Raw genomic sequence first — 21626 nt, 5'->3', positions numbered from 1 at the left:
ACCAAAAAAAACCCCAAACGAAACAAAATCCCCCAACAAAACAGAAACCCGAGCCTCCCAGAAAACCTGTAGAAAGTATGGAAGCTTAAAACATACTGATAAGCTCACTGGGTATCTTGGCAGTAGCAGTCGTATTTTTGAGTACTTAATGAATTTTATGTAACACTGCAGTATAGAAATTGCTGGCATCAAGGTACACCCTTAGAAGATACAGAGCTTGCACTGCTTTCTCAGGAAATGAGGTGCCTGGAAAGTTCAAGTCAAATTCTTAAAATAAAAAAAGGAAAAGGAAGAGCAAAGGTTCAAATAAATGTCTTGGTTTTGCCAAAATTGGGAATTTTTACTGCCTTTCACTAGAGATTATTTAAATTTCCAGGAAATTATTTTAAAGTAGGCTACATTTATCTTCAGCCAATTTACAGTGAAATCTGGTCAGTAAGTATAAAATAGGCTTAATATTGTAAATTGTCAAAAGTTATGCTTTTTTATTAGTGAATAATAACTAGTTTAAAACTACATAATATAAATTGTAAAGATAGATTTATTTTCTGGTGTTTTGTACTAGTAACCTTCTCCAACCTCTTGGAGATACAGACCAAAGAAGAGAATTGTAGCACAGAGACAATAACATCTATTTAACCTACATATAAGGCTGCTCAGGCTGTTTCTATAGAAAATAGATCTTGTCAGACCAATCTAATTTTATCCTGAGATGAAATTACAAATCTGATAAAAATGACCTGCATTTAATAAGCTTTGTTAAGGCATTTGAAATGGCATTATGATGAAATTATCTCTCTACAGTATCAATAAGGCACACATTAAATTAGCTGAGAATTGGCTGGTTGATAGACCTAAAAGAGTAATTGCCAGTGGAGAACTGCCATGAGTTGATATACCTTGAATGCCTGGTAAGCTGTTCGTTCAAATGTTTCCTGTAACTGCATTCCTGAAAACAAACAAGCAGGGAGGGCCAAACTTCCCTATAGTGCTTGTGGGTTGTAGCTCCAAGACTTTTCACGAGCTCTAAGGAAAGCAACGCATGGAAACAGTGAACAGGGAATAAAAGTAGTGTGCCAACCTCCGTGTTAGACACTAGTGAGGCCAGTGCTGGAACACTATGATGTGGTGGTCTATGTTTCAAAGTGGTTATCAAAAATTTGGGAAGTATCTAAGAAAGAGCCCCCTCTTTCTTCTCTCAAAATACTAAAAATAAAGGACAAAGTGAATTAGTGACTTAATGGACTCTTTAAGTATCTTTTCATGAAAAAAACCCCAATGTGATGCTGGAATATTCATTTAAAAATAACTTAATGCAGACAATAAACTAAATCTGTGCTAAAACACATAAGATGTTTTAATAGTGACTAACCAGTGGAATATATTCCTAAAGGAAGTAATGAATTCCATTGCTGGTATTTTCTGATTGGGAAGGGATACCTTTCTCATAGCCCTTTAGCACACATAAATTTCTGAAATCGATACAAGGTGAGACTGAAGTGTCCTGATGTCCAGGAGTTCAGACTTGATAATGTAAAGGGCCCATGCAGCCTAAAATTTAGGCTTTATAAATTTAATTAGTTAGCACATTTAAAAGGTGTTCAGCACTAGGAAAGTCATAGAAGTACTTGTTCAAGTTAATTCCCTCTGGAAAGTTGGTTGGTTTAGTACCTGAGGAAATATTTAATCTTTTGTGCCCAGTTGTCCCAGGTTATGTCTCTGTGACTACACTTGCTAAACCCTGTCTTTCTAGTTACTTAGCTCTGCTTCATTTGTCTTGCTAACATTCTGTGGGAGCACATCATCTAAGCTCCTCTTTGTCCTCCACTAGTGGAATAAGTACTTCATTGTCTTTGTGTGGGAGCCTGTAATTCTTGAATGAGTTTTACAATACTGTATTGGCTTTGTACTCAGTTATAATAGCTTGAAGTTTGTCAACAAAAAAACACTTAACATTTAGTATATTGAGAAAAATGCTTTGTGCAAAGTATTTAGATTTAAAGTAATTTTTTTTTTTTTTTTAAATCCTGTCTCCAATACATAATACAATTTACAGTAATGGACTATTCTCTCTTATTCTGGAAAAAAATATCCAAATCACATTGAAATCTCATGGAAATTGGCACCAGAGCAAAGATTTCTCTGTCTCTGCAGGGCTGTTGTTAGCAAGGTTCATAGGGAAAGCTCTATCCCAACCAGAACATGATTAGTGATGTACGGCTTTCAGAGGCTCAGATGTTTATTTTACTGCAGGTGTTGCACACCATAGGTGTCCCAGGCAATAGATACCTTCAGTACTGTCAGAGAACCTGACTTAAAGCTGAGTTAACTAGACTCAATCTTCATGAGCATCATGATGATGAAAGTTTCACTGGTGAACAGCAGTAAAGTTACCCGATTGTGGCAGTATTTACAGTAACTAGTTTTGTAGGTGGCCCTAGATTGCCCTGGATAGCTGGGACCATCCTCTCTCCATGATGTCTTTATTCACTTCTGTGCTATCCAGTTCCCATCCTGGTGTTTAGCACAGTCTCTGATTCTCCTGGGCAAGGATTGCTTTTCCCTCCTTTCTGCCCAGCCAGTGATGCTACTTCCTCTACTCCCCAGTGAGTTAGAGCACACCTGCATGTGTGGTCAGCTGGGGGTGTCTGGACCTAGGAAAGCAGCAGTGAAGGAGGGAGCTGTTTAGGGCAGGGTGTTCCCAGTGCCTCTGTCTGGCACTTTCTCTTCCAGGGACAGATGCTCATTTTCTGGGGAGCTAGTGAGCTGTAACAGAGATACTAGGTATGGACTGCAGAAACCTGAATAGCTTTTTGTCCAGAAGGCTTAAGAGTGTGGCAGTAGCTGATATCTAGTCTGTGATGATTTGTGGGTATCAGTGTCATGAAAGACTTAAATGAAGCTGCCTTTTCTTAGTTGCACTTCAACAGTCCGCAGAAGTTCCATGGAAGGCCAAATTCCTTTCATCCATTTGGATCATTGGCATTGCCATGATCTAGATGAGAGATTGGCATATTTACTAAAAATATATATTTTTTGACTCTATAGCTGATAATTTTCTTCCAGAGCACCACTGGAGCAGCTGCCTCTGCTATTTTTGGCATATACACCTCTAGACTGCAGATAAGAGCTCTCTGTCTGCCCCTTTTTAAATATTATTTTCTGTATATGTGCATGATGGTGGGTGTTATTCTGGATTCTGTCTAGTAGTTCTTGACTATTCCACCCCCAGAAAAGCTCTGATCAGAGTGAGGGACTTGAACTAAATTTCTGCAAGATGCTAAAATAACATTTGTAATAGAAATATCTTTGATTTCTCAGTTGAAAATGTTTTTGGGTTTAGATGCTTGACATTTCAGTGAAAAGTCAGAATTTTTCCAAGGGCATTTTCATTCAGTTGAAAGCTGATTTTTCTGTTGAAAAACATTTGTCCATCATATTTAAGACCCAACTATATAGAAAAATACAGCTTTGTCTGACCTAAGACAGAAGTCAAGGACAGAGATTTATAAGTAATTGGGTTGAGGATGGCTATGGATGTCTGACCTCAGAACTAAGCAAGTCTTTGAACACCTTTTGAAGGAAAAGGGTAATTCAAGGACATGGAGTTACATGGAAAATCGGATAAAATGCAATGTGTTTTTAACAAAAGCTGATTGTGTCACACTAGACCAGTATCTGTCTTTGATAAGATAACTGTTTTGCTAGACAAGGTTGAAGTAGCAAATCAAATACATATATGTGGGTTTAAATAACACACATAAGGTCTGTTGCCTCATGGGACGTTACTATTTGAGAGAGCTAAAAGGCAATAGTATCCATTAGAAGACAGATAAGAAATTAATTTCCCATTTAGACAGCTTGGGCCACCTCAGAAAGAGCATTTAGGAATGGAGAGAGGCTGTATGGGATGTGCTTCAGGCCCCAGTCTTGGGAACAGGTAGCTTTGAATCTGGTGGTGTCTGCAGGGCTGTCCTTCTCCGGGTTTGTGAATATCAGGTACTAGAAAAATGTTATGCCCCCTCTGTGTCATTCCCTCCTTGATTTTCTTATTTCTGGTTGTTTCTCTCATGGTATCATGTTGATTGTGACTTGCAGTAAAACACTGTGACAATGTGAGAAGGGTGCCTGAGAAGTGCATGTTTCCTGTCCTGTCACTCTGGACACTGAGGCATTGTCCTGTGAACCTCCCCAGGTCAGCAAACTGAAAGGAGCCTGTGACATATGAAGTAGAAGAAATTTAAGATGCAGAAAAGTTTAATAGCAGAGAAGTCTTTTGACCTCACTGTTTTGACAAAAAAGCTCTTACAACATTATATTGAGAGGCAGCAGAAAGCTTTTTATCCTGAAAGAAAAGATGACAGCAGATTATCTTTTATGGCTGCAGTAACATTGTCTGAATGGGTGAATCGGGCTCCTGTGTTTGTTTAAGGATGAGATGGAACTTTGAACAGGTCCTGCATCTTGTTTTGAGATTGTGTGTCAGGTAGTTTTATTTGCCTGCATCTCAGTTCCATCACTGAGGAAACTGAGAGAACTCATTCAGTCTGTGGCCATTCCCTGCTGAGCTACATAAACTTCTGTCCCTAGAATCAGCAATGAACAGAAAATACTCTGCAGTTTCCTTGAGGAATTGAGGCTGGTAGGTCCCAGCTCCCAGGCAGTATTTGTTCCTCTGCTCTATGAAGTCACTCTGGTTTACTCTATATTGCACGGGCTTTACCTGCAGAGTTTGACTTTCAGTTAAGGCATAGCAGCAGGTCCTTGGTGTGTGTGTGTGGGAGAGCAGTATGGGATGGCCTGACAAAGGGCAGAAAATTCAAATACACTGTACCAGTACTAATATAATTTTGTTTTTCCTATTGGTAGTGTAGTGCTACCTAAGGGCACCCCCCTCAGACTAGACAGTGTCTTGTAATCTAAATAGGATGTGTTATAAAACACTTCATGATCAAATGAAGTATTCTCTCAAGAAAATTAAATATCTACAAAACCGTGAAATGTGAGCTCTGTAGTTGTAGTCATTACAAGTGCTGGTAAGCTTTACTTTGTGGTTCTCCTGTAACAATAGGAAAGTAGCTAAATTATTTGAACTCATAAACGTTTCTGTTTTGAACATTTTTTTCAGTAACCAGGGGAAGATAGTTTTAGAATATACTTGTGATTCACTTTCTTTCATTCTCCTATTCTGGACCTACCCTAATGATCTTTGTCTTTTAGATGCCAAGATAAACTACTGTACATGTGCATTTGTGCTTACACTGTAAAAATTAGTGTGAGCTTGGAGGGGTTGGGAGGTAGCAATAAGGGATGAGAAACAGCATAATTGGATGAATTCTGCTCCTGAGTGTCTGTCAGGCAAGCTAGACAAAGGGCTGGGAGAGGGGGCTCATCAACTTAGTTGTCACATTACACTCACTCCTGATGTTTGAATGGAGAGTCAGGAGGCTGAGCAAAGCCTGTGGTGGGAAGGTGGATAGAAAAAGGACCAGCATGTGCACTGATCACTGAAAAATGAGTAAAATAGCTTTGAGGGGAAAAAAAGAAGGGTTTTGTGAAAAAATATTAGTTTATATCATAGTGCACAGTGCATGCTGAATGAGAAAAGCAGAGATATTTTTTAACTTTTAAAGATGAAACACTGCAGCTTTAGAAGAGCAGCAAAGCATTTTGCATGCTGCTGTTATGAAGAGTGAGATCTTGCAAAGGGGTTGTTAACTTATCCCCCAGATCTCAGGCTTGGTGATGATTAGTCATGCTAAATCCCAGGGGTGTTCATGTACATAATATGTTTTCCTTTCTTTTCCCTCCTGTTCTTTTGGGCTTTTTCTTGTCTGTTTCCATACATTTTCTGATTGACATAATTTTCATGGATAAACCCCACCTCATCATTCATCTCTCTCTCTCAGGATTACTAATTGTTCTTCTACCTCTGTTTGTCAGCATCCTTGCTCATGTTATCTACTTATTAAATTTTCCAGAAAGCATGTTCTTTGTGTTGTCCCTCACACGTCCAGTAAGTTTTCTTAGAAAAATACTTCAGAAAAACTTAAACTAGTTAAAGTTCCTTAAAATATTATAATAATATATAAAAAAATATAGTGTCTGATAATTTCCTTGCATACGTTTCTCTATCTGTATCTCTGTCTGATGTCTTGCAAGTTGCTGTCCTGTAGACTGTGGGGGAATTTTCTGTTGGGTTTCTGTGCAGTGCCAAGCACAGCAGAGCCTCCAGTTTGTTACTGAATATTTGGAGAACAAAGAGTATAGAAAGAACAATAAAAATATAAACAGATAATTTTGCATTTATATTGTGAAAGAGTTTTTTATCATGGTGTTTATACACATGCTCTCTACCCCCAAATGTTAAACATAAAAAGAGATTTAAAATTAAAATGGTGCCTACTCATGATTTTGCATTGTTCAGTTAAAGATCAAAACTAAAACTAGAAAAAGTAGAAAACCAAACCCTAAGATATAATAAACAACACGTTTTTGTTGGTTTTCATTTTGTTGTCTTTCAGTACCCTCTTACCAATGCAGGAGTGATTTCCTCAAAATGAGTTTCTCTTTGGCTTTTGGGCATTAATGCACCAATTTCCTTTCTGCTACTGAATATTATCTGATCCTGAAACTGGCTACAATTGAATTATAGACTGTTCCTGTCAATCACAGCTGCTTATCTGAGTCTTATTGGGGCTGAAATTGAAAATTCCTTAATAGAGTGATGTTGGAGCTTAGGTATTTTCTCACAGGGGCCAAACCACATTCCCTCCTCCCTCGCGTCTCTGCATGTGCCACATCTGTGACCAGCTGCAGTGGTTACAACCCCATGCAAAGTCTTGGGGTGAATCTCTGTGCAATTCACCCTGTGAAATGTGAGGGCTGTAATGGTAGAAGGAGATGTTGCTGAGAGGAGGGACTTGCCAACTTCTTCCCTTCTGCACTGCAGCAGCACTGTCAATGCAGCAGTTCCTGGAAGGTGAAGCTGTCACTGCCCTATTACACATGAAGGAAGATTCTGACCCAGTCTACACAGCCTCTTTTCCCAGGTTTTGCAGGACCTCTGCCTGCCCAACTCCCATGAGATGTTAGAATAACATAGTGTCCAGATATCTGTCCTCAAACTAACAGCTCCTGTTAATAATTAATGATTTTATTTGCTAGCAAGGGTTGTGTTTACTGGGAGCTATAACTTTACATCATGAGCAAAATTCAATGAAAACCATACTGGGGAAGAACAAAAGAAAGCATTAAAGGGCTTTTATGAAGTCATAGTAGTGAATAAATTTGTAGAAAAGAAACTACACCAAAGTGCAATTTTGAAGTATGGAAGAAGAACTCAACACACTAAACCCACCACTTTCCTTTTAATCCATATGATGTGTAAAGATAGTATTAATTTTAATAACTTTAAATTTAATAATTTTAAAATGTAATCTGTGTTTGTGCATAGTGTAATCTTTAATTTCTGTCCAGCTAAAGCATTGATTTCTGAAACAAAGATAAAAGATCCTTTTTTGCAATCTGTTTCATGCACCTTCTCTTTTATATTTGATATAACTAGGTTGTGTCATATACTTTGTGGAAAATTTGATTTGAATTGATGAAACATAGCGTGAGGTAAAGCAGTCACATGACTTCTAGCACAGCACAGTTTTGGTGTTTAGGAAATCTCAGGAATGTATCAAAAAGGTAGGATTCAAAAAATGTTTCTCCCTGCCTCCCAGTTTGCCTCCGACACATTTTCAGATTCCTTTCCCTGTTGACATTTCTGAGTAAATGTTCTCAGGTTTTGATTCTAAGGACTTAATGTCACAATTCATATGAAACAGGTCACAAAATAGGTAAAGTTGTTCTGTTTGTTTCAGAAAGAAACTTTTGGAGTCCCATTCACATCAGTTTTTGACGAAGACAAAGCGTGCATTGGGTGTTTGAGTACACTGAATCCCATTAGCCTACTCGTTTGTGTGAACAGAGAGGAATCTGTTCACACCATGAGCCAGTGCAGAACAGCTGTTACCTTTGAAAAATTGATTTTTTTTCATAAAGTTTATTTATTCTGTTCATGCTATTAAGTTTTGGCATCTCTCCAAAGAACTGCACGAATGCTCAGACTTTTTGCTGTGTTTTGCTACTTAATTTGTCTGCTTTGGGCACATTTATATTCAGGACTGTACCACTGAAACTTAAATCAGGTAATTCAATCATAAATTGTTGTGTGTCTGGTGCTTAAAGGTGTCCACTCAAGGTTTTGCCCCACTTTAAGTCAGTTTTGAAATACCACCATGGAGCAGCGTGACTTTGAATAAAGTTTGGGTGTAAGTTCTCCAACCTGTTTAATGGGGTAATGCTGAGAACAGGGGAAGAGAGATTTTTCACAAGTAACACAAACAGACCAGCAGTCACATAAACCAAGCTGCCAGACAAAAATAGCAAACTCATGCAACACGGAGTCCTGCAAAGATGGATTGCTTCCCTCTTCTCTTATCCTGTCTAGCCAGTGTGATTGGGCAGGACTTTGTTCTGAAACAGAAATACCCTGTGCCACTGCCTGGGCTGGAAACATCTCTTTTAAGAACAGAAGGAAGTAACTAATTTTTGTTATCAGCTGTGAACCAAGTGTGCTGGTAGTTACATAATAATTTAAAAAATGTTAATGAATGCTTACGTGTAGTTATGATGGTGTTTTGTCATAATAGGTCAAGGGATGCAGCTTTATAGTCCTTATTGACAATCCATTTTCTCACTAAGCCCCTGACCCAGCTCATTTGTGTAGGTGTAATGTGTTGTGCACAGGAGTTACAGAACCACATCTACTGAGGTATTGGACAGTCCTTGTGAAATCTATTTCTGAAAATGATGCTTTAGGGTTATTTGGGTGCTGTAACACTCAGCATTGCATCACCTAACTCCAGGATCCCAAAGTGCCTGCTGGAATCGTGAACTTTGGGCTCTACAGTAATAAGACTTAGGCATAAAGAGGTTTTAGAGTCCAGATGAGTGAAAATCCACTGAAGCTACAAAGAAATGAGATGCTGAAGGTGGGTGGAAAGCATAAGTACCTCTCCCTGTTTAGCTCCCTGCTCTGGCAGGCACTGCCATCAGTGGATCACTATCTTGGGATCTTGAACTGGAATCTCCTCTTATATATTGTCTCTGGGAAGTAATGCCTCCTCCCATAACTCCAGACACCTAATGGCCAGGGGCCTGGAGCATATTCAGAAGTCTTTGTTCAGACTTACTTTGCCCAGACTTACTTTGCCTGACCCAGAGTTACAAGTTGAATCACAGTCAAGACTACATGGCATTCTGTGGTACATCTCTGTGTGTCCCATCTCTAATAGCAGTAGTAGCAATATTACTATTTACCCATTTGGACAAGGGCTTGAGTCCCAGTTTTCCTCACATGAGGCACAGACAAACTTCAGAGTCCATTCTTCTCTCTGCCTAGTGGAACCTGGGAATAGTTCACAAATGAAGAGTATCATGTCTGCCATTTAGATTGATAACTATCAGCATATGCAAAGCCTTGGAAACTTCTAACCTGTTTTGGACGCTTTTTCTGGAAATCATAGAACTCTCTGTACTGCTTCTCACGCCCTTGTAGATTTAGTTGGGTATACTGAAAGTTGTGTCCTTGAATCCAACCATTTTGTTCCCTTGGGTTTATCCTATGAATCATGCTATAGCTTTAGGAAACAAGATTAGAGCCCTAAATATATCAGGAGCATAATATATACATATTATTTTAGCTCACCACTGCAGCCATTTGAGAAAATTATTTACATAGAGAAACAGTAATATAAGAAATATCTCATGTGAGACACATATGCAAATCAAGTCAGTATATACTAAAAAGCAACAAGTAATTGATACCCTTGGGTGACAGACTAAAGAGGAAATAGAAAAGTGAGAAATAGCATAATAAATCTAAATATTATTAGAATTGGGAAATCTGGTTAGGATATTTGCCTGTAAAGTGGGAAAATATTTTATGGACTTTCATTTACACTAGTTAGCCAAAAAGACTATTTACTATGAAAAAGTGCCAGCTATTCTGTAACTTTGGGTTGGTCCTCTCTGTTTTCAAATGCAGCGTGGTCCAGTGCTGAGATGCACTGATTTCTGCAGGCTTAGGTGTTTATCCAGAAGATTATTGTCAAGTCACGCTGAGGATTTCCTGCTCTGAAAGAGCCAGATGTGTGGGCCATAGTATTTTCTAATAAAATGGATCTTTTTCCAAGGTGTCAACTGCTTTTTTTTTTTCTTTTTAGTATGCAGACAGACATATCTTCAGTGTGTTTGAAGCTGGACACTAAGAAGAGGCTGTTGGAGTCAGTCAGAAAAGTATTCATAGCAAATGCATACAAAAGAAAGCAGAGCTAAATGAGTATTTTGAGGGGAAAAAAGTAGTAGCCAAATGACTAGATTTTGCCCACATTAGGTAGTTCTGCTGTAGGACTATTTTTGTGTCATCCCAATGTCACTTTAAAACATTAGGCAAAATAATCATGCCTTACTTACTACCTCATTAAAGAGGTGGAGTAGTGCTCTGCCAGTTAATCAACAAAATGAGATGTACCTGCTCCTTATAAGTCTTCTTGGGTCATTCCTTTACCGACTATAGGTCTGCCTGCTCTGTTCAGAACTGTGCTCCCCAGTAGCCAGGGCATGGAAAGACAATCATCCAAAGTAGATCAAGCCACTGAGAAAAGCAGGAAAGGAGAGACAGCTGGTGGCATGGGAGACTTTCAGTGGGAACACACAGAGAAAGGGGGTGGACTGCACAACAGGCTCATTTCCTTCCCTGGTCCCTCTGTTAAACCTAGATTAATCCAATATTCCTCATTTCCCTGCTGAATTGAGGTAAGGCAATCAGTGTACTGGCAGGTCACCGTTTTGGTCAGTCACAGATAAAACAAACATCCTGTAGTCTCTCCAGTGAATCTCTTCCTTTTACCTTTTTATTGCCTCTGTTCCACATATTTTTCTCTTTCCCTGTGACTTTTTATTACACAGGCAATAACTCATCTTTTTTATTTTTTTTGACTTTCAGAATTATATTCAGAATTTCTCCCTTTAATATAATACATTTTAACTCAGCATCAGTAATATTTTTCTGTTTTTTTCACCGTTTTTTGTATCTAAACCCACAAATACTTTAAAAATAAGTATTACGTTTGACCTTTGTGATTACTAAGCCTGAAATTTGATTCTAATGTTTTTGCTTTATGCTTTTCTATGTCAACCAAACAATGAATTAGGTGTGTGGGTTTTTTTGAATACATGTTGTTTTTGTGGATTAGTTATAGTTTTTTTAGCTTTTAGAAACACAAGAACTGATGTCACTGCTTGATATCTCTCCAAAGAACTGCAGGAAACATTCAAGTTTCTGCTCTTGAAACTAAACATACTCTTTAGTTGTAACCTGAAACATGTTTGTTCATGTCCTGCTTTGCTGAAAGCACACTCTTTAGTGAGAAAAAATTCCTTAGTGTTGTTTGACAGTTACTACAATACAACTAAACACAAAGATCTATTTTATTTTTCATCCTAGATTGGATTTACTACCAGGTATCAAATGTAATAGTAGGGACTTAATAGCTTGTGCATTAGGCAGTATAAAATTTTTATCTAGTATAATGCATTTATCATATAATTCAATGGTATCTGAGACACATTCTGGCTCTCCTATGAGGAACATTCAAATACTTCTGCTCAGTACAGAGATTGTTAGTACACTAGTTTTAGATCTTAATAAAAAGTGCTTAGAATGGAAAATGATTACTTGATACTTCATGTGCAATGTTAATACTTATTGTCCTGTGTTCTGAGGTTCATGAGATTTATTTCACACCTATCAAAGTAACAGAAAGTAATTATTTTATATATGGCAGATATTACTGCAGGCACAGACACGCCATCACAGCATGGTGTGAGGGCACAGTGTCCTTAAGAAACTTAAAAGAAAAACAAGATTGTCTTCAAGAAAGTTTTCTTAATCTGGTTGGTAAAAGTTACCTAGATCAACACTGACGATGGCAGAGTCACAGAATGTGCTGAGTTGGAAGGGACCCACAAGGATTATTGAGTCTAACTCCAGGCCCTGCACAGGACCATCCCCAGGAGTCACACCATGTGCCTGAGAGGATCATCTAAATGCCTCTTGAACTCTGTCAGCTTTGGTGCTGTGACCCCTTCCCTGGGGAGCCTGTTCAGTGGCAACCACCCTCTGAGGGAAGAACCTCTTTCTAATATCCAACCTAAACCTCTCCTGACACAACTTCAGGCCATTTCCTCGGGTCCTGTCACTGGTCACCACAGAGAAGAGATCAGTGCCTGCTCCTCCTCTTCCCCTCACGAGGAAGTTGTAACTGCAATGAGGTCTCCCCTCAGTCTCCTCCAGTTGAACAGACCAAGTGCCCTCAGCCACTCTCCACGAGGCTTCATGTGGCTGCTTGTTTTAGATTGGCAGACAGTGTGAGCTGCTTCACAGAAATATGAGGAAGATGTCAGTGAAATTCTCATAATGATATTTGATGAAATTCAGAGCCCCACCAGAAACTTCAAGATAAGGGAGCTAAATCCAGCCTACAATAAAGATACCTGAAGTATATCACCCTAAGTGATATATCACATAAGTATATCACCCTACTTGTAAACATATAGCTTTTGGACAAGATTCATAGATTGCAAAATACAGAAAATTTTATAAAATGCAGACTAACAGGAGAAAAACGGTGCCAAATTTTAGAATTCCTTCTAAGTCTGGGGATGTTAGTTAAGAACCAGGGCTTGGATATATTCAGTTTATCTATGAAGACTCTATGTGGCATTTTGGTATATGAGATAAATGATTCTCAAAGAGCAGCATTTTGCATGAGCTTCACTTTGTTTAAAAAGTTCTTGACTAGTAAAGGCAAAACATAGTTAATATTTTTATTTATCTGAACAGTGAAAGAAGGTGCATTTTACTCCCTTTCTTACTGCCTATGGTACTTAAAAGCTTTGCCCCAGATTAGATTACTGCAAAGGAAAGTAATATCCCCTGATAAGAGCTGAAGCGAAAGAAATGCATGGCACCTCAAGTAACCATATGTGCTCATCTGGGTTTTCCAAGACTAGCCAAGGTTGACACTCTAACTGCAGAAACCAGTGAATCATTCCCTCAGAAAATACATATATAATTTCTTCTCCCTTACAGGGGAAGAAGGGTGAGAAGAAAAATGTATGATAATCCATTGATTGGAGAAAAGTCTAACATGAATTTATGTTAATGATAAATGAAATCATTATGTCAATTTTTGGGACACAATATATTTTTAGTTATCTGTTTACAGAATATTAAAATGTATTTTGTTTTGTGGTGAACAGGAAAATAAGAATATGGATCTTTTAATGTTGGCAAATGTGTGCATTTTGGAAAGGACAGATGCTATTAGATTTTTTTTTCCCAGTAGGAAGTACTCTGAAGCCATCAGGCTTTCACATATAAGTAGGTCAAGGAAGACTTCTTCCAACATTTATACTCTTTAACTGCAAACAGGAAACTATTCCTCATTTTTGTGTCCAAAAGGCCATATTAAACCTGACCTTGAGCTTATGTACAGTTTTACTTGACCTTTATTTAGAAACCCTTCTGTTAGAAAACTGCCTTTTGTTGTAACTAAAAATATACTTCACTGTCAACATGAGTCAGCATTCAAAGGAAAGAGCTTTCAATCCATTACAGAGGGGCAGTGGAATCCTGACTTTACTGATGTCAGTGGAAATGTTTCCACCTATTCTGATTGCACTGAGCTTTTCTTCCACCTACTTTATTATGTCAATTACTTTCCTGAATTTTTTTTCCTTTCTATTTTTTTCCTCTAGATTACAAAAAAAGCATTCTTTCAATGGAGCAGCATATGTGTTTGTATATATAGAAGCATTCAGTCCTGCATTGATGCAGTGGCAGTTACATTTGTGTAACTGTGGTATTTTCATCACTCTCACCTTTCTGAAAGAAATGTTTTGGTTTTGTTTTTTTTTTTTGTTTCTCTTCAATTGCGTAACTTCTGCACAAAAGCAGAATTCTCAAAGATGCTTATTATTCTGTTATTTCTTCTAAATATCAACCTACTTTTTTGTAGCAAGAACAGTGACCCTGCCTGCAGACAGCACTGATACATAAGAAATGCTCACTAGCCAGTTTTGTGGCTTGCTTCTCTCATGACACCAAATCTGATGAGAATGTTTTGATAAGAGCTGGAATGATAGCAAAATAGGGATGTATGAAGTTGGTCTTTTCTATCTTTTCACCACTGAAAAACATTCTAGTTTTTCTCTCCAGACTGTCTACCATACCACAATCATTTTTCCTATCTCTTGGCAAGTACTCATATATCCAAAACTTGTGAAAAGAAAACATCCTCATAAAAAGTGTGAATTGTCTTTGAAAGAAAAGTTACAGGAGCAATTTATTGTTGCTGCGGCTGTAGAAATTGATATCTGAATCAGCAATTGGTACCTTAATGGCTTTGTATTGAGGTTTATTCAGTTGCAGGGAATAAACAGGGAACAGTAATATTTATATCATAGGCGATTTTGAAAGAATAAATATTGAGACCTGTGCCGACTGACTTTATTGATACATGCAGTACAGATCTTAGGTTTGAAAATTGGGCAAAAAAAGGGCCAAATTTGCACATATAAAAGAGATTTAAAAGCTCCCTGTGGCTTCAGTGGTGCTGATTGGGGCCTGTACAACTGTTGCCAAGTTACACAGTGAAACTTTTGAGAACCTGGCACGGAAGCTGAAGGTCCTTTAACTTGCAAACCTATCTCATATGTTAAATGGGTAGTTAAGAAGAAGTTTCCCCAAGACTCTTCTTAAAATGTCAGGGGCTTTCTGATTTATCATTTTTGAATATTTTGTATATTTTGTGAAATTTGACTCCTAAAATTAAAGCCATTTTTAAATGTAAAAAAAAAAAAAGCTGTGTAGTATTCTTGGGTTTTATGTTCAAGCAGTATTAACAAATTAAGACACATAGCAGCAGCATGAAAACAAACTTGCATACTGTTTTGACATGTGCATCTCATGGAAGGATTGCTAATTGGTGAAAATGCCAATCATTACAGAAAGGGATTCATTCTCAGCAGTGGATGATATCTACTGGTGCCACATGGCGTAGAATCAATGCTGTGAGAACCATTCATGACCAATATTTAAAGTATTTGGGGGAGATTTCAGCCTTCAAAAAAGGACTCCCATAGAAAGAGAAAGCACAGAAAAGGGATAGTTGCTTTTCAAGGGAAACACTGGAGTAAAGAAAAACAAGAAATTGCTGAAAGAAAAAGAATAATATACGTATCCATATTTTTAATTTTGTTAAAAATGAAAAAATATGTGTCTTGCCCACTCCAGGCTCACACAGTGGTGCTGGAATGAATACGGACAGTTACCGTGGGAGTGATGTGGTCTGAGCATTGTAAGTGCTCAGTTGTTTCATGCCTGTGGAGTAGGTGGGGTTTACTGGAGCCCAGCTCTGGGGAGTGGGGTGGTGCTGCCCCTGGGGACACACAACCCCAGGGCACAGCTGCTGGGGTTTGTGGCTGCATGTGCTGTGCTGAGAGAGAGTGGAAAAAGGGCTGGGTGAACTGTACCTCTCTTCATCCTCAAATGTTCCTCTGTGCCCTCAGCAGGCAATGATCTTGCTGTGCATCTTATTAAAAAAATCACGTAGTCCTTTACCCATTCTTGCCTCCCAGGACCGAGGACACACCTCACCTCAGTGTCTAAAGAGCTGTCAGCTCTGTGAGCCAGGACATTGTTTTGTTTACAACACGCCAAAGTTCATTCTCCTGATTTGTCACTTATCCTCTAGATCCAATGATGTGCTTAGTACTGCTGTCAGAGGCGCAACGGTGGCTTTCCCAGGCTGCTCCTGCTGCTGTTCCATTAGCTTGCTCCGGCTCTGGCAGCACAACAGCAGGAGCAGCACGGCTCGGGCTGGACCAGTTCTTAGGGAATGGACACAGTTGTCAGGGCAGGCATTGCACCGCTAGAGGCAAACAGTCACCAGATCTAGTAAGATACAGAACGGGCTCTCGTCTGTCAGGATTAAAGAGCAACTGAAGTTTCATTAACAGGACACTATCAAATGCTTGTGCAAATCATAAAATAAGCTTCCATTCACACAAGGTTAGCAATTTACCTTCTTCGATGGCTGTTAGTCACAGCCTGTTGCTGATACAGCCTACAATTTGCTAAGCAGTGGCCATGCTGGTGGTATATTGAACTGAAGAATGAGAAACCTTGAGAGACTTGCGCTTGAATTGTGAAGAACATATTTTAAAAGTCTCTGAACAAAATATAAGCTATTAAATGTGTTGCAGCAATGAAGTGCTGAGTTGCAAATGGAAGACAGCTCAGTGCTTTTGTAGGGGGAGAAAGGACAAGGTTTTCAGCTCCTTCAGAGTTTCACAAATTACCAAGAGACAGTTTTGTTAATAGAGTAGTGGGCAGAACTTCTTTTCTTGCCATACAAAAACAGCCAGTGCAGAGAATTCTCTGCCCTGGAGATTTCTCCAGGTACTAGAGAAAATACCACAGCAGGTTTTTCTGAATCACAAGTTTGCTGGCTTGTAATTTTCATGCAGAAGGAGGAGAGCTACATTGAAATATGTGATCCCATGTTTCTACCCTTAGAGATCAGTTCAAAACACTGCGATTTGTCCTCGTGGGGAAGAGCGGGATAATTACACTGGTGGTAGACTCTGTGTGTACTTATGGAAGTTGCCTTCCACAGTAAATGGAGGGGTTTTGAATGACTCAGTTTGGAGTTTTATTATATTTTATAGGGCATAACTAATATTTATGAAAAGGGTTTTTCTTAGTTTTTACATGTATCTAATTCATGTAGTTTAACATATATGAAGTTTAAAAAAAATGTGTACTGTGTGTAGGTATGATAAGATCTGCATGTAGCTCTTAAAACCAGTCAGGAGGCACTTTGAAAGTCTGAAAATACTGAGAAAATGGATGACTCAAATAAAAACTACAAATTCATGGAAATAATACCTGTTGGTTTATGGGGATCTTTAAAAATACTAATTGTAGGTCATCAAAATATCATTATTTCTATGCAGATGGTGTTATTAAATAATGGTTAACATGCAGAAGGTTTAGATCAATCAAAAAACCCCTGTAGGATGATCAAAAGGACAGCATCTTACAGGTGGTTTTTTCTGAAGACTTTACACTGGTCTTACCACCCCAGTGAAATAACTGGAAGGAGTCACCAAGGAAAATTCTGCCCTCAGTTACAGCAGTGCTAATGCAGAGTAACTGAATCCATCTGTGCTGGGTTTAGCACTTGGAGCAAGAGCAAAGTTATATCAGGAGTCATATCAAATCCATTCATTCCAAAGGGCTTATTTTGGATTTACTTTTTTTGTTGGGTCGTTTGTTGTTTTATTGACGCTAATACAAGGTGGCAGTGAATGTGTGTGCTATTTTGGCATATAGTTCATCTGTATATTTTTCCTGTATGCTGTTTTTACAACAATTTGTGTAACTCTATCCTAAAAAACCCCCAAAATGGGTAGGATAAACGCAGAACAAACGAGTCACCTCTGTGCTCAGATAACATGCATTTTACAAATGTAATTAATGTATAATCTAGGGGGACTAGTTGAAATTCTCTGCAGAACCACTGTACCCTCTGACTTTCCAAGCTCTTTATCGTTTACTTTGAAATTTGTTGCTAGAAGAATTTTCTCTCTTGTTTTTTGCTTCCACTTCCCTGAAATTTTTGTGCTCTAGCAGCAGTCATCAAAACTGCAGGTATTAAGACACAGGGTACAGAAACACAGGAATCCAATAATCTCCTGACTGTGACAGATTGTAGCTCTTGAGAATTAGTCTTGAGCATTGTTTGATAGTTCCAGTTTTGCACACAGTAGCTCTAAAAAATGTTCATTTCTGAGGAGCTTACACCCACCTCTGTAAGCAACTAGAATTCAAATTAATGATAATGAGAATTGTTCATACATCAGAAGGAGAAAAGAATGCAAGGAAAGTAATTTGTCTCCTAAAGCAGCCTGTCTCCTTGACTCTGTCAGGAAAAGGAACGCATACCTTAGGAAATCAGTCTTCTCTTGTTAATTCCAGCTGAAATGGCTCAAAAGAGTTTCTTCCAAGTGTTTTGACAGAAAGTACAGAGAAGGATAAGAGACCTATTCCTCTGGTACTTCAGCTGGAACTAACACAGGAAGGCTTTTAAAAAAGAATATAGTGAGGGGGCTCCAGAATCAAAATGGAAGCTTATGCAATAATATTCAAGTTAAAAGAAAACTTCTATATCTGAAAAATTAAAAGAAAAAAAAAAGCAGGAAAACCTTGCTGAGAAACAGAAGCCTCTTAATAAATCTAAAACATTTAACAAGTGGAAATAAAGACTTAGTCCTCTTGTCCAGTGTCCAGAAGAAAAAGGGCTCACAAAGGCTGGTGCTGACAGCATATCTTACAAGAGGAAGTCTGGAAGGATCCCATACACACCAAATGCAAAGCAAATAAGGATTTTAATTCAATCTGTCAAAATTAATTAGAAACAAGATTATAAAACCCATCTCACAATCAGATGAAACATTAGCTTGTTAATGTTAATTCCCATTCTATTATTGTGATAAACTGAATCATAGCTATTTGCTTTGTAGCTGATCAGCTGCTCTACAGAATCTGAATTTTCTTTTTATTTACCTCTGAAAGTTTGAGTAGAAAATATCTATCTGTAGTGACAAGCATACAGCCTTTCTCCCCAGCTGTGCAGAGGGAGGTTTTGGGGGACAAGGTCTTGCTCAAGCTTCTGCTGCAGGAACTCCCCTCCCCACCTTAGGGAACAGGCACACCTCTCCGGGAAGGGATATGGGAGCAGATCCCAGATGTATCTTCTGAGGAACTCTTAAGAAAGAATTTGTGGTGCATTTGCTTGAGCTTCCCACCCAATCTGATCCATGGCTATTTGCTTACAGCTTCCCAGCTGTATTTCACTCCATAACTATGTGATCTGTTCCTGACATTTGCATTGAGGAGTCATTAGCAGGCTCAGCACTGCTCTCATGTGCAGTGTAGCTTCAGACTGAGGTTACCGTGCCCATGGAGGCAAAGCAAGCATACACCTGCTTGCTAGGGAGTGTGCAGCCATTTTTGCTCATTTGCATTGATTGGACCTGTCACTGCGTGCATGAAATCATACCCAAAACTTTTTTTTATGCCTCGTGTCAGATTTGATCTCACCAATTCTGTTGGGGTGTTGCTGTAAACCCCACTATGTGAAGGCCAGGGGTGTTGTGCACTTACAACTGCTGTGTGCTGAGGCTCAGTGCAGGAAGTGTTTATTTTGATCAGACGTGTCTAATATTAGGAAAATATTGTGTATCATTACTGAAATAGATAATAGATTATTGTTCTGTGCTGTACAAATGATGGATATGTAAATAGAGGAATACTGAAAAAGCAATCCAAGACATAATGTTCATTTTGCACTTGCACCATAATGGAAGCATCCACGTATTTATGCTTAAAACATAAGGTCTGGCTCTTCTATGTGCAAACGTAAAACTATCACCATAAATATATGGGTGTGTTGTCAAATCAGTAGCAACAAAGCCTAAAGCAAAAACATAGAGAAGTAGGTGTATTTATTGCTATGTAAAAAGTTAAAATAAAAATGTAATTTTCAGCTATCTTTTATGTTCTTGGAAATATTGGTGAAGATGTATAGCCCAATAAAAAAAAGCACAGTTGGCATTTTGCACTGTTAAGAATAAACCACAAATCACCTGCATTATTAGCCACTAATCTCCTTAGGTTCCTAATCATATCCATGTGCATGCTAAGAAGCAACCTGGGCTAGGAAGGGAGTTTTCAAAGTGGTAGATGCCTTGGTATCACTGTAATTTGGAGAGGGTTGTGGAAATATTTCATTTCTGCCTTATTTCCTAGAGTGACATGGTAAGTTAGTTGTCCTTGTACCATCCCTAACTCATTGAGACAGCAGTGAATTCAACCAAAAAAATTCTCAGCTGTCAGGTGAGTTACTGGCCATTTCTTTACATAGTAGCCTAGATGTTAAAGCACTGATCTGCGAAGTAAAAGATCAGGATTTTTGCTTCCTCTTAGCCCAGGAGGGTTTGGATCAACTCTCTCTATTTCCTAAAAGAATATCCTAGCAGGCAAGATAGAGACCAGCCTGAGTTGAGGCCATGGTTTCTCTCTTGAATCCTGCTGCTGAGGTTGCACTATTGTGTGAGTGGGAAAGTGGAGGAAATGACAGCTGAAAAAATTATATGCAATTATGGACTGCATATGTATGCATACATACATATTTTAAAAATATCTTTCTTGTATTTTAAGATTTAAAGTATTATTTAATTGAATATAAAATATAATTAAACATAAAAATGGTATTTTTATATTGCCTCTTTAAATTTGTGTAGCAATTTGTGGACCAATCAGGTCCAGAGTTGCTTTATCTGCATTTTAATGGATCATTAACAAATAGAATTTTCTGCATCATACAAAGTGTAAGTCTCCAGTTTAGCTAGAAGGACAAAGCCCTAAAGACCAATCACAATCTTTATTTACTCCAGTTCCCACTGATACTTGTCACGATACAAAATATCAATAGCAGTTTAATTATGTATAGCAGACTGTACATATGTATTTTTTACATCTGAGTTTTAATTACACATGAATGAACCTGGTATGCAGTCATTTGTGCAGCAAGTGCAATCATCTTTTATGCAGTTGAAACTTTTGGATGCCTGGAGTAAATGAAAAGCACTTTATGGGTACTTGCATTATTGCATATTTCATTATAATGTAATTCTATATTAGATATTCTATTTATGCAGAATCCAAAAATAGTTCATGCTGTGTAGCAATGCAAATTTCAGTGAATAATCCACAAAGAATTTCAAGGCCTTAACCATTTGTGACATGTGTTATTCTCTATCTTTAATGAGGACTCAACCTTTGAATAAATCATACTGGTCTTTTTATGAGTAAAACCCATTTCTGTGCTTTCCCATTAAAGAAGAGTATCACTTCTTATCTTAATGATAAGAATGGAAATATTAGGGCTTATTGTTACTGTTCAAAATTTTTCAAATGGGTTTTAGATGTTCTGTCAAGAGTTAAAGTGGAAATCAGGTTTCTGTATTCTGAGGCTGTGCTCCCCCTTCCCACCTGAGGGCTGATCAGAGAAGGAGAAAGCATCAGCAGTTTCCTGGCCAGGGCTATGTAGGATAGTGCAGTAACTGAGGAAAAATCCGCTTTCCCTATACTTGCTTCACAAGGAATCCAATTTAAGTCAACGAAGAATGGAGGGAATTTCCTTTCCCACTAGTCTGGGGAAACAGAAGACGTGAGTAGGGGTGCTTTGTTTTACCTGAGTACCTGAGACTGAAGACACTGAAACCAAAGGTGTGTCTGAGGCACAGGTTGTGTGCAGGGACAGCTCCCTTGCACTGTGCAAACCAAGGCTAATGGGCTGTGCTGAAGTTACTGATGTTACATCCCTGTAACAACTGCTGAGTTTAGACCACAGGTACAAACAACAAAATGATACAAGAAA

At 38.4% G+C, this 21626-nt stretch overlaps 1 protein-coding gene and 1 long non-coding RNA gene across 2 annotated transcripts in view; one reads left to right on the top strand and one right to left on the bottom strand.

The window, feature by feature from the left end:
• The window catches only part of SLC9A9 (solute carrier family 9 member A9), a 186126-nt gene that overhangs the window by 15962 nt on the left and 148538 nt on the right, over positions 1-21626 (bottom strand). The gene's annotated exons all lie outside the window — the stretch shown is intronic.
• On the top strand, positions 8709-10246 carry LOC113950643. Its single transcript, XR_003528824.1, has 2 exons — positions 8709-8824; positions 10100-10246. It is a non-coding gene; the product is annotated as an uncharacterized LOC113950643 (long non-coding RNA).

This window comes from Corapipo altera, unplaced genomic scaffold, assembly GCF_003945725.1.
Source record: "Corapipo altera isolate COAL_440 unplaced genomic scaffold, ASM394572v1 54, whole genome shotgun sequence".
In the NCBI taxonomy this organism is placed as follows: Eukaryota; Metazoa; Chordata; class Aves; order Passeriformes; family Pipridae; genus Corapipo; species Corapipo altera.
The sequence above is the reverse complement of the archived record's forward strand: the minus strand, read 5'-3'. Positions and strand labels throughout refer to the sequence as shown.